This window comes from Natrix helvetica (genome assembly GCF_964273705.1).
Source record: "Natrix helvetica genome assembly, chromosome: 1".
Classification (NCBI taxonomy): Eukaryota; Metazoa; Chordata; class Lepidosauria; order Squamata; family Natricidae; genus Natrix; species Natrix helvetica.
This window is the reverse complement of record NC_138548.1, coordinates 529720-541848: the sequence shown is the minus strand read 5'-3', so window position 1 is coordinate 541848 and position 12129 is coordinate 529720. Positions and strand designations below refer to the sequence as shown.

Sequence of the window (12129 nt, the reverse complement as noted above, 5' to 3'; positions counted from 1 at the left end):
AACTGGCAGAAGGTTAAGAGGTTGCACTACTTGAAAATTCCAGTCTGGATATCAACTATTGAAGCCTTTTCATATCCAATAATATTTAAAAGGGAAGAAGCAGTTAGATATGCTGAATTATTGAATGCAGAGGGTGAACTTAAATCTATACAAGAATTGAAACAAGAAGGTATTGAACTCAATTGGTACTCATATGTGCAAATACATTCTAGATACAATGAAGATCGAAAAAATGAGGGTTTTTATGATAAACTGACTGAATTAGATAAAATTTTAACAGGTAACGATGAAAAATTAATTAAAAAATTTTATGATTATTTATTAGAGGTGAAATTATATGAAGAACAAGTGAAAGGAACTATGTTAGCCTGGGGAAAAAACTTTGGACATGGGATTGATTTAGAAAAATGGCAAAAATTGTGGACTCAAAATTATAAAATGACAATGTCAACTGCATATAAAGAAAATTTGTATAAGATGTTTTATAGGTGGCATTTATCCCCATCGAGAATAGCAAGAATGTCGAAGAATAAGTCTGAAAAATGCTGGAAATGTCAACATACACCCGGCACATATTACCACATGTGGTGGACTTGTCCTGAAGCTAAGAGATACTGGACTAAAATACACATGTGGTTGGAGAAAATGATACATAAACATATAGACTTGAAACCAGAACTTTTCTTATTGGGAATAATACCAGAAACATACAATAAAGACTTGAAATATTTGATCATAAATGTCTTAACAGCTGCTAGAATTGTATTTGCTAAATACTGGAAAAATGAGAAAGTACCAACAGAGGAGGAAACTGTTTGGAAGATAATGAACTGTGCAGAAATGAGTAAACTTACATTTGAAATTAGAGAATTAGAGGATGAGCAATTTTATAAAGTATGGGACTTGTTTTATCAATGGTTGGATAAAAAAACTTGGAAGTGAATCTTTTCTTTTTCTTTACCCAGGCAGCTGGATGTTGAGGCCCCTTGGAGGCTTCTCTGTGTCCTCGGGGTCACCCGAGTGGGGCAAACGGTTCCTGTAGTCTGCAGTGTTTTTCCCATTGGAAATCCATCCCTCCTCCCACCACCGTTCCAAGAGTTTTCTTCCCAAATTGTAGAGCTAAAAGTCTGTAGAGAGTCTCAGCCGTCCAGATCACGGCTGTCCCAAAGGTGCTTTCCCCCCACTATCCAGTCAGAGCTGAAGAAGCTTCTTGGATGAGAAGAGAAATGTCTTCACAAGAAAAAAATAAGGAAGTCCAGTTGCCTCCTGAAAAAAAGCACCTTTGGGAAAAAGCGTGACCTGGAGGACGGAGAATCTCCACAGACTCCTTGGTTGGTTTCCATCCACTGTTTCTTCTCTTGGCTTTCTGGTGCTTTAGAAAACAGGTTGACCCCCCCCTCTTCTTTGTGGCAGCCCCCACAAACACTGGAAGACGGCTATCAAGTTCCCCCTAATTCTCCTTTTCTCTCGACCGGCCACAGCCAGTTCCTGCAATTGCTTTTCGTATGTTTTACCCTCCGGGTCTTTTAAATTATTTCAGTTGCTCTTCTCTGCACTTTTTCCAGAGTCTCGGCTTCTTTTTTCTGGTAGGGAGGCCAAAACTGGATGCAGGATTGTAGTTGTGCTCTTATTAAGGTTTTATCAAGCAGCTCCTGTAATTTTGATTCTATGCCTCTGTTTATGCAACCCAGGATTGTTTTGGCTTTTTTGGCTGTGCCGCACACGGCTGGATGGTATTTAAGGGATGGTCCACTGGGCCTCCAAGGTCCCTCTCACGGCGACTGTTTTTGAGCCAGGTTTCGACTTCTCTGTCCCTTTGGTTTTTCCTGCCTAAGTATTAACTATTAAGTGTAAAGCATTTTAAACGGTTAGTTTGAAAGGAGCATGGCAGCACATGACGTATATAAAGAACGGGACAATAAAAAGAAACCGGCCCCCGCCTGACGTGCAGGTAAAATTTTATCAATGCAATTGCACAATGGCTTCTGCTGCATGTGTGATACCAGACTGTGAATCGGAGCAGCTTCATAGCGGTAACTTTAACCCCCGTTTCTCAACCTTGGCTGTTTGAAGTATGCGTGGACTTCAACTCCCAGGATTCCCCAGTCAGCAGAGCAGAGCGCACACCTTCAAACAGCCAAGGCCGAGGCACATTGTGCAAAGAATCAGAAATGTGCAAAAGAGAAAAGAAAAAAACTGGGATTGTGCTGGACAAGGCATGAATGCTCCAGAGCTTGCCTCTGAAGACAACACAAGGACCCACAACCACATCAAAGGAGAAACGGAGCCAGAGGGAAATGCCAGAGCCAGGTCTCTTCAGACAGCTCCTCCTCAACGTGCCCAGAACGGGGTGGGCGACAGAAGCTCCCCCTTCCAAAAGTGGATTAAATCTCCCTTAGGGTTCCTATGGATGGGGGAGGGGGGATCAAAAGTTGGCAAGGTCACTTTAAAGCTATACCAGCTGCCTTGACAGGCAAAGCCCAGGCTCCTTCTGCAAAGCTGCTACCTTTCCTGGGAGAAGAGCTGCGGCCAAGGGGACTTTCCCGAAGGAAAGGAGCTTCCAGGGCGTGTGGTCTGTGGTTGTTGGCTTTGGAGTCGTACCAGCGCGGCTGCTTTGGCGCCGACCAGGAGCTTAAAAGCGGTTGAGCCCCCGCTGCGGCATAAATAGGATCGTCACCACAAAAACCTGCGTGGATCAGCTGTGAAAACCTCAGGAGAAGGGTTCCAGAGGCTGAGCCGAGGAGGCTGCCCTTCGGGGGGCGCAGGAAATGTCAGTCCCTGGAAATCTAGTGGAGGCAGACTTCAGCGTATGACACGGTTGTGCCCCAAACGTATGTTGCTAAACGAGACAGTCGTTAAGGGAGCTTTGCTCCACTTGATGTCCTTTCCTGCCACAGTTGTTAAATGAATCAGTGGAATTGTTTAGTAACGCAGCTGCAAAGGGAGTCTGGCTTCCCGTTGATTTGGCTTGTCAGAAGGTCACAAAAGGGGTCATCATCACGTGCCCCCTCCCCCAAGACAGAGAAACCGTCATAAGTACAAGCCAGCTGCCAAGGGCCCAAATGTTAATCACGTGACCTTGGGGGGCTACAACGGTCATAAGTGTGAAAAACAGTCATGAGTCCCTTTTTCATTGCCATTGTAACTTTGAATGGTCATTAAATGAGTTGTTGTAAGCCTGAGGACTACCTGCATTGGGTTGGGACCACAACTGACGTGCAAAGCTCAGAGAAGCAGAGAGAGAGAATTCCCGCGTGGGGCGTCTGCTTCGTCCTGGTGCCAGGAGCGCCCACGAGACCCTTCCCTGGCTGAGGGCTATGTGGGCAGAGATCCCAGGGGAGGGGGGGGGCTTTTACTTTACAGTGGTTGCATTGGGGGGGGGGCGTGCAGGGAGGGGGAGGCTCACAAATGAGAATCGAAGCCTGGCAGAGCTGCATGGCTGACCACCCCAGAGTAACAAAGAGGGTGGCAGAAGCTCAGTCCTGCTTAGGGGTCTCTCTGACCTTGGCTGTTTTCTTTGAGATGTAACATCCGAATGAAACCCCTGCAAGAGAACAGCTGAGAGGACCAAATCCCCCTCCCTCCACTTCAACCCCCAGGCACAGACCTTCTAATCTCATAATCTAATCCAGTCTAACGAAACAACGGATTTGGGATTACATGATGGCAGCCTTCCGATATCTATGGGGCTGCCCCAAAGAGGAGGGAGTCAGGCTATTCTCCAAAGCACCTGAGGGCAAGACAGAAAACAATGAGTGGAAACTAATCAAGGAGAGAAGCAACCTGGAATTAAGGAGCAACATCCTGAAAGTGAGGAAAATTAACCAGTGGAACAGCTTGCCACCAGAAACTGTGGGTGCTCCTCCATCACTGGAGGCTTTTCAGAAGAGACTGGACAGTCAGCTGTCTGAAATGGTATACTGGGGTCTGCTGCCTGAGCAGGGGGCTGGACTAGAAGACTCTACTATTCCGTTGTTTTAATTATATTGGTCTCTTCCATCTCTGTTATTTTGTGATTCTGTTATTAAATCAACCCACTTGCCCAGTGAGGAGAACAGTAAACAGTGAGACGGCTTCCCTCCAGAAGTTGTGGGGGGCTCCATCAATGGACGTTTTCAAGAAGAGACCGGACAACTATTGGTCTGGAATGGTAGCGGATTTTCTGCCTGAGCACAGGGTTGGACTAGAAGATCTCCAAGGTCCCTTCTGTTATTCTGTTATTCGGGCCCCATGAGAAGGGCTCCCTGTATGCAAACCCTTCCACCTAATCCTGTCCCAGGGCCTGGGGAAACTTTCTGCCTTCACTCACAGAAGCCCCTCCCCCCATTGTCGCCCCCCCCCCCAAGTGTTGAAGGGTGTTTCAGAGAAGGGCCCCATGGCCAGTGGGTGAAGGGGAAGGGGGCTTCTGCAGCACTCCAGGGAGGTTCATGTGTGATGGGGACACACACACACACAGAGGTTTCCTGCTTGGCCGCCCCCTTGTCCCCCCCCCCCAGGTTTCAAGCGTTTGAATTGCCTCCCCCCCCATGAACAGCCCAGGAGGTCCTCTGACAGGCCCCTCCCTGGCTCTTTCCTCTTCCGAAGGCAGATTAAGCAGCCAGGGGCACCTGGGAGCCCCTCCTGCCAGATCTGAAGAGCTCCAGCCAGGCAGCCCCTTCCACCGCCCTGGGATGCCCTGGGATGCCCTGGAGGGGAGGCTGGCGGAGGAGGAGGCAGCAAGGGAGGCCTTCCCATCCACCATTCTTGGCTGCCCTTCTTGGTCCTGCAGGCTCCCTTTTTCACACCCCTGCCTGACAAGGGCAGCCCTGAGCTGAGGAATTGCACAACCGCTAGGGCAAAGAGGACGTTTGACAGACAGGCAGCCAAGGCCTCCAACTGGGAATAGGAGAGTCACTGGGTTAGATATCTCGGCCAAGGCCACTGCCAGGAAGTCACAAAAATACCTGCCACCCCTCCCCCCCCAGTCTAGAGGAGTCAGAAAGAGACGTGAACGGGGGGGGGGGGGGTAATTAAAAGTCGTGGGAGAGGTCAAGGTGCTGCTTTGTCCATAAACCTCGTTGTGGTTGAGCATTCTAGAACATAGAATAACAAGTTTGGAAGGGACCTTGGAGGTCTTTAGTCCAACCTGCTCCTCAGGCAGAAGACCTGATGCCATTCCAGACAAGTGGCTGCCCCATCTCTTCTGAAAAGCCTCCAGGGACGGAGCCCCCCCCCTCCCCCCAACTCCCGGAGGGAAGCCATTCCACCGGTTGGTTGTCCTCTCTATGGAGATTCTCCGTCATCCAGGTCACGGTTGCCCCAGAGGTGTTTTTACAAGAGGCAGGTAGACTTTCTGGTTTTTCTTTTGAGGACATTTCACTTCTCAGTCAAGGAGCTTCTTCGGTTCTCCAGAAGCAGCTTCTTGGATGAGAAGTGAAACATCTTCAAAGAAAAAACAAACCGCCCAGATGGCTCTTGAAACGCACTCAAAGCCGTAGAAATGGTGGTGGACTGTAGGAGAAACCCCCCCCCATTCTACCCCCTCTTACGATACTAGACAACACAGGATCGACAGTGGAGCCCTTCACGTTTCTAGCTTCTATTATATCTCAAGACCTAAAATGGACCCCTAGCATCAAAAATGTCATCAAACAAGCAGAGCAAAGAATGTTCTTCCTGCGCCAACTCAGAAAGCTCAAGCTGCCCCAAAGATTCTGTTGCTGATTCAGTTCTGCAGAGGAACGATTGAATCTTCTCATCTGCACCTCCATAACTGTCTGGTTTGGCTCTGCAACCCAACAAGACAGACACGGACTTCAGAGGAGAACCAGAACGACTACCAACCTGCCATCCATGGAGGACCTGTACGCTGCACGAGTCAAAAAGAGGGCCATGGAAATATCTACCTCACATCCTGGACATAAATTGTTTCAGCTCCTACCCTCAAAACGACGCAATAGAACACTGCACACCAAGACAACGGTAGCAGTTTTTCCCAACACCATCACTCTGCTCAACAACTAATTCCCTTGCCAGTCAAACTATTCCCTAAGGCTGCATTACTATTATTATTAGTCTTTTCATCGTTCCTGTCACCCATCTCCTCCCACTTATGACTGCAGGACTGTAAGTGTTGCGCCTTATGATTCTTGACAAATGTATCTTGTCTTTTTATGTACACTGAGAGCATCTGCATCAAAGACAAATTCTTTGTGTGTCCAATCACACATGGCCAATAAAGAATTCTATTCTATTCTTTTCTATTCTATTCTACTCTATTCTATTCCTACTCTATTCTTTTAAAAAAGCCCCTTTGGGACACTGTCAGGAAATTTCTCCTTAGTTCTAGGTGACTTCTCTCCTTGATTAGTTTCCATCCGTTGCTTCTTGTCCCTCTTTCAGGTGCTTTGGAGAATACAATACAATAGTAGAGTTGGAAGGGACCTTGGAGGTCTTCTAGTCCAACCCCCTGCCTAGGCAGGAAACCCTATACGTTTCAGACAGATGGCTATCCAACATCTTCTTAAAGACTTCCAGTGTTGGGGCATTCACAACTTCTGGAGGCAACTTCTGTTCCACTGATTCATTGTTCTAACTGTCAGGAAGTTTCTCCTCAGTTCTAAGTTGCTTCTCTCCTTGATTAGTTTCCACCCGTTGCTTCTTGTTCTACCCTCAGGTGCTTTGGAGAATAGCTTGACTCCCTCTTCTTTGGGGCAACCCCTGAGATATTGGAAGACTGCTATCGTGTCTCCCCTGGTCCTTCTTTCTCTTAAGCTAGACATATCCAGTTCCTGCAACCGTTCTTCCTATGTTTTAGTCTCCAGTCCCCTAATCCTCTTTGTTGCTCTTCTCTGCACTCTTTCTAGAGTCTCCACATCTTTTCTACATCGTGGAGACCAAAACTGAATGCCGTATTCCCAGTGTGGCCTTAGGTTAATTATCCTCACTGTCAGAAAGTTTCTCCTTAGTTCTAGGTTGATTCTCTCCTTGTTCAGTTTCCATTCATTATTCCTTGTCCTGCCTTCAGGTGCCTTGGAGAATAGCTTGACTCCCTCTTCTTTGGGGCAGCCCCTGAGATATTGTAACACTACTATCATGTCACCCCCTTGTCCTTCTTTTCACTAGACATACCTAGTTCCTGCAACCGTTCTTCATATGTTTTAGTCTCCAGTCCCCTAATCCTCTTTCTTGCTCTTCTCTGCACTCTTTCTAGAGTCTCCACATCTTTTCTACATCGTGGAGACCAAAACTGAATGCAAATATTCCAAGTGTGGCCTTACCAAGGCATTATAAAGTGGTATTAACACTTCACGTGATCTTGATTCTATCCCTCTGTTGATGCAGCCTAGGACTGTGTTGGCTTTTTTTGGCAGCTGCTGCACACGGCTGGCTCCTATTTAAATGGTTGTCCACTAGGACTCCAAGATCCCTTTCACAGTTACTACTGTTGAGCAAGGTACCACCTATACTGTACCTGGGCATTTCGTTTTTGTTGCCTAAATGTAGAACCTTACTCTTTTCACCATTGAATAGTTGGGCCCCCTCCTCTTTATGGCCCCCTCTCAAGTACCAGAAGTTTGCTCCAGATTCCACCAGACCCCTAAATACCAGAGAGCGCCGTTACTTACAGCCCCCATACTTACGGGAGTCTGTGAGGGGGAGGGGGCTGTTGCTGTGCCTAACCTAACCCCCTTGCTGGCTTTCAGGAATCTGCTCTTGAAAGCACAGCCAGACAGAGACTAAACGTAGTTACCAACTCTTAACCCCTCTTAATCGTTGCAATTCTTTTAGTTTTGACTTATTTCATTGGTTGGTAGTTTTCTTAGCCGATAGACTTTGGATTGGAGTGATTGGTTTTAAACGGAGCCATGGGTTTTTGGAGCCAAGAGGGGGTGCAAGTTTAATAGACAAATTTGGGGCGTCTGCCCTGGATGGAGTCCCCTCAGACTGGCAAAGCTGGCTGGGGAATTGAAGTCCACATCTTAAACTTGCTCTGGTTAAGAAACATTGCTGGAAGCAGATATGAAAAGCCGTATCAGCCGTGCCTCTATGGGGGTGAGACCCCACAATGTGTGGGGTCTTCCCGCTGGCACATGAAGGAAGGAATGAGACCTTCATGACCTCACCAATAACTGACCCTAACCTTAGCCAAGTCTGATTCTCACATGCTTCCCTCTCCTATCACATCAGCATCATACGTTGTACCTGTGACACTCCTCTGACTTGTCTTTAGTGAATTTTTAATAGAAGCCGCCTCCTGTCATTCAGTCAGGCAGCCATATAATTAAATTGTGGTCGCCAGTTTTGTTTGACACGATATAAAAAAGATGTTGAAAAGAACAGCAATGGAGACGATTGGGGGACTGGAGGCCAAAACATATGAGAAATGGTTGCAGGAATTGGCTAATTTAATGAAAAGAAGGACTAGTGGTGACATGATAGCCGTCTTCCAGCATTTGAGGGGCCTCCACAAAGAAGAGAGGGTCAACCTATTTTCCAAAGCACCAGAAGGCAAACTAAGAAACAATGGATGGAACCTAATCAAGGAGTGAAGCAACTGACAGTGAAAGGAGAAACTTCCTGACAGTGAGAAAAATTAACCGGTGGAACTGAAGTTGCCCTCAGAAGTTCTGGGTGCTCCGTCACTGGAGGCTTTCAAGAAGAGACTGGATAGTCAGCTGTCTGAAATGGTATACTAGGGTCTCCTGCTTGAGCAGGGGGCTCGACTAGAAGACCTCTAGGGTCCCATCCAAATCTATTATTCTGTTATTTTGATTGTATTGGTCTCTTCCACCTCTGTTGTTCTGTGGTTCTTATTAAATCAATCCACCTGCCCTGGGATAAGGTGCCGACTGGCCAGGACGAATCAGTTCCTCAGCCATTACCATGGAGAAGAGAAGATTCCCTGAGATTCAAGACCGTTTGGCCGTGAGAGTCTTTGGGGGGTTTGTGGGTGTGGAAACGCACCTGGGTCCCCTTTCACTTTCTCAGCTTTCTAACTGAATCAACAAAAGGCAGAAGGAAGAAGGAAGGGCCCAAGGGCAGACAGAGGCAGTCCTCGACCTACGGCCACAATTGAACCCACAATTTCTTCTGCTAAGCAAGACAATGGTGAGTTCCCCCCCCCATTTCACAATGTTTCAGGCCACAGTTGTTAAGTGAACTACAGTCATTAAGTGAATCCAGGTTTTCTCCACGGAGTTCGCTTGCCAGAACTGGCTAAGAGGGTTACCAATGTTGACCCTGGGATGCTTCAACAGGCGCACGTACATGCCAGTTGCCAAGCATCCAAGTGTGGATCATGTGACTCTGGGGAGGCAGCGGTTGTTAAGAAAAGGGTCGTAAGTCACTTTTTTCAGCACAGTTGTGACTTCAAATGGTTGCCAAACAACTGTTTTGTCAGTCGAGGGCTGCCTGTACTGATGTCCACAATAAGGGAGACGCTTTAAATCTTTTCCCCTGTCCAAAGGCCGGTGGCCCCCATCCTCTGCGGGGAGAGTTTGGGTCCCCTGAGCAAGGAATGCCAGGAGGCAGGCAGGGGCACAAAGGGGCACTCCCCCTCTGCTGCAGCCCAACCCCCCCCCCACGGGGACGTCTTGCCCGTCTCCCAAAGTCGGAAAGCCAGAAGAGGTTTGAATCTGTGCCAGGGGAGACCCCCAAGGAGGGTCTTTCCCAGCATGGCCGCTTCTGCCTTCCTCCTCCCCCCCCCTCCTCTCCTTCTCCTCCTCGCCCACCAGAAGCGGCTGTGGGGATTCCCGTCACTGCCACCATCTGCCAGCCATTCATTCCCCAAACAAAGGAGCAGCTATTAATAAACACGCTGGAGAGAACTGGGGAGGGGGAGCCATTGTAGCCTTGCTTTGGACACGGTCCCTGTGGAAACGCAAACACTACCCCAAAACAGCCCCCCTCGGCTGCCCACCTACCCCTGGCAGAGGGATCAAAAGAGCCGCTGGGCAGGGACTCGCCTCGGCCCCTGGGGTGGGTGGGCCGCTAAGGGCAGCCTTTGGCAGGAAAGGGGACTCCTTGGCTGCTGGAGGAAGCCCTCCCCCCCTTTCCCAGTTAAAAACTCCCCAGGGGCCGGGCGGGGCTGCCACCGTGCCAGGCAAAGCCGGAAAGGCAGCCTTGGCTCACGGCTGGCGCATTCAAACTGGGTTTCCCCCCTGAAGGACTCAAAAAGGCCTTTTCCAAAGGCAGCTGGACAGAACAAAACGTTTTATGAAGTTTCGTGTTTCTTGGATAAGAAACGAAACGTTTAGTTCCAGGGGAAAAACGGCCACTTCTTCCTTCTGAGGAAGCCCTTTTGGGACAACCGTGGCCTGAGAATCTCCACAGACCTTTCCCCACAGAATAAAGGCGGATTCCGGGAGTCCCAGTTTAGAGCAAGGATCTGGCCCAGCCAGCCAGACCGGGTGGGGGGGGGGTGACGCAAGTGGCAAACAACGGCTTCCCTCCTCAACCCCCGTTTCCAGTCCTCATGACTTTGGGGGATGGCCAGATTAAGGGGGCGCCACGGAAGCGCCCTTGTGCTGAGCAAAGCCAGGGCCTTCCGAGGCCTCTCTCTTCCAGCCGGGCCTGGGATCCCCCTGGGCGAACAAGCTCCCTCAGGCCAGCCTCAGCCCAGATGCCAGGGGGCGAACGGCTCCAGCCCCCTGAGCTCAGGAGAAGAGCCCTGCTTCCTCCCTCCACCCGCCTGGCGTGTTTTCTGTTTCCCCTCAGGAGATTCTGAAAACGAGGGGCCCTTCGTGCTCCCCGGTTCTTTCATGGCAGACGGTTCATTGCCCAAACTAGGGAACTGGGCGAGTAGCTAGCATTAGCAGCCCCCTAGCACTGATGACGTTGCCTACTTTGGGCAATGAAACGTCTGCAGGAAAGAAAAAAAAACCACACAGCTGAGAGAGCCCAAGGACACACACACACACACACACACACACACACACACACAAAGACACACACACACACACACACACACACACACACAAAGACACACACACACACACACACACACACACACACGGTTCAACTCTCTGATCTGCAAATATTCTCCATTATTAAATCATGAAAAGCCAGACCCCTCCTCAGGGCCAGGGACCCCCGCATGGCCTTTGGAGGCCTTGCCTTAACCTTCCTGGGCAAGGTTAAGATCCACGGACTTCAACTCCCAGAATTCCCCAGCCTGCATTGGGAATCATTTTTAGTTATTTATTAAATTTGTATGCCGCCCTCCTCATTCTCCAGAACGGCAGGAAGTTTTAAACTGCTTATTAGCTTCTCCCGGAGATGCTTTTTTCTTACATCTTATATTGGATGATATTTCTGATACCTTATATTAGATTTCGGCATATTATATTAGATGGTGTCTTTTCTTTTTTCCCTGAGGGGATGTTAGGATTAAGTCAATCCACAAAGACTTGCAAAAGATCAAACGACACAATTCAGAACGGCTGGCAAGCAAGGGGAGGGGGGGGGCTGCCAACTCACCCAGCCACACAGAAGGGAAGCTGCCGGACGAATCCCACCACAAACGCAGCCCCCCCCCCCCGCTGGCTGCCCAGTCACGGGGGAGGGGGGGCTGCGGTGCAGGTTTCCTGCCCCCCCCACGAGTGCCCCCGGGGGGGGGCTGCTAAGGGAGAGGCAGCGAAGGGGACGGGAGGGAGTCCTGAGCGGGGGGGGGGGCTTTGAGCGGCGGCACCCCCAGAAAGACTCCCGGCCCTTTGGGCTGCTCCTGGCGATGCCAACTTCGGCAAACTTGAGACCCCCGAAGTGCAAACGCGAAACCCACAGCGCCACCGCAAGTTGCCCACCGGCTCCTCCCGCCAGAGCTCGGGGCAACTTTTTTTGGGGGGACGGACGCCACCATCAGCCGGCAGAGCAAGAGGGGTGTGGGCCGGCAGCGCCGGAGTCGCCCGGGGACAAACGCTCGCCTCGCCCCGGTCAAAGGCAGAGCGCGCGGCGGGGGGAGTCGCAGTCCGCGAGCGCCCCTTCTCTACCGGCGCCGAGGCTCCCCCGCGCCCCCCACCCCGGTCGCCCTGCGCCAATACCTGCTCCGTCCTCCGCGAAGCTCCAGCGGCCCCGCTCCGCCCGCCAGACGGGAACAAAAGCCCCGCCGCGCCCCAGCAGCCGGGATCCCGCCCTGCCGGAGAGGAAGCC

The 12129-nt window shown here is 50.1% G+C and overlaps 1 protein-coding gene across 1 annotated transcript in view; it reads right to left on the bottom strand.

Annotated features, from left to right (window-relative positions):
• Nucleotides 1–12129, bottom strand: part of KCNN1 (potassium calcium-activated channel subfamily N member 1) — a 33981-nt gene extending 21852 nt beyond the window's left edge. Inside the window, 1 exon segment of the mRNA XM_081937977.1 lies at nt 12021–12129. The gene's annotated coding sequence lies outside the window, so the exon portion shown is untranslated.